Genomic DNA, 1149 nt, shown 5'->3' with positions numbered 1-1149 from the left:
ATTATTTTTTTGCTTCACACATCTACCATTTTTTAATTTTGATTTCAGTATAGTTAATGCACCATGTTACAAATGGTATACAACACCCAGAGCTCATCACAAGTGCCCTCCTTAGTCCCCATCCCCCCACCCACCGCCCTCCCGTGACCACCAGTTTGTTCTCTATAATTAAGGGTCTGTTTCTGGGTTTATTTGTCTCTCTCTGGGCTTTTGTCCCTCCCCTTTTCTCATTTGTTTTCTTATTTCTTTAATATATATGTTATTTTTAAGTAATCTCTGCACCCAACGTGGGGCTTGAACTCACAACCCCGAGATCGAGAGTTACGTGCTCTACCAACTGAGCCACCCAGGCAACGCTGTATGTCATCTTTAAATATTTTTTTTTAATGTTTATTTTTGAGAGAGAGAGACAGAGCATGAGCAGGGGAAGAGCAGAGAGAGAGGGAGACACAGAATCCGAAGCAGGATCCAGGCTCTGAGCCATCAGCCCAGAGCCCAACGCAGCGCTCGAACTCACAGACCGTGAGATCGTGACCTGAGCCGAAGTCGGACGCTTAACCGACTGAGCCACCCAGGCGCCCCGCATACGTATTTTAAAATGTTCTAAGAAGCACACTTAAAAAACTAAAAAGGAACAGATAAAAGTAATAATAATAATAATAATAATACAGTTTCTTTCTTACAATATATCCACAATATTACCATTTCAACGTGTAATCAATATAAAAATATCAGCGAGCTATTTTACATTCTTTTATCATATGAAGTCCTTAAGATCTTTTTTTAATGGAAAGGAGATTATTTTATTTTTTAAATTATTTTTTTTGCTTCGCATCTACCATTTTTAAATTTTGATTTCAGTATAGTTAATGCACCGTGTTACAAATGGTATACAACACCCAGAGCTCATCACAAGTGCCCTCCTTAGTCCCCATCCCCCCACCCACCGCCCTCCCGTGACCACCAGTTTGTTCTCTATAATTAAGGGTCTGTTTCTGGGTTTATTTGTCTCTCTCTGGGCTTTTGTCCCCCCCCTTTTCTCATTTGCTTTCTTATTTTTTTAATATATATGTTATTTTTAAGTAATCTCTGAGCCCAACGTGGGGCTTGGACTCACAACCCCGAGATCGAGAGTTACGTGCTCTACCA

The 1149-nt window shown here is 40.4% G+C and overlaps 1 non-coding gene across 1 annotated transcript; it reads right to left on the bottom strand.

Annotated features, from left to right (window-relative positions):
* Positions 1–279: 279 nt before the first annotated feature.
* TRNAE-CUC lies at positions 280–352 on the bottom strand. Its single transcript has one exon. It is a non-coding gene; the product is annotated as a tRNA-Glu (tRNA).
* Positions 353–1149: the final 797 nt, after the last annotated feature.

This window comes from Panthera tigris, chromosome X (assembly GCF_018350195.1).
Source record: "Panthera tigris isolate Pti1 chromosome X, P.tigris_Pti1_mat1.1, whole genome shotgun sequence".
Lineage (NCBI taxonomy): Eukaryota > Metazoa > Chordata > Mammalia > Carnivora > Felidae > Panthera > Panthera tigris.
The sequence above is the reverse complement of the archived record's forward strand: the minus strand, read 5'-3'. Positions and strand labels throughout refer to the sequence as shown.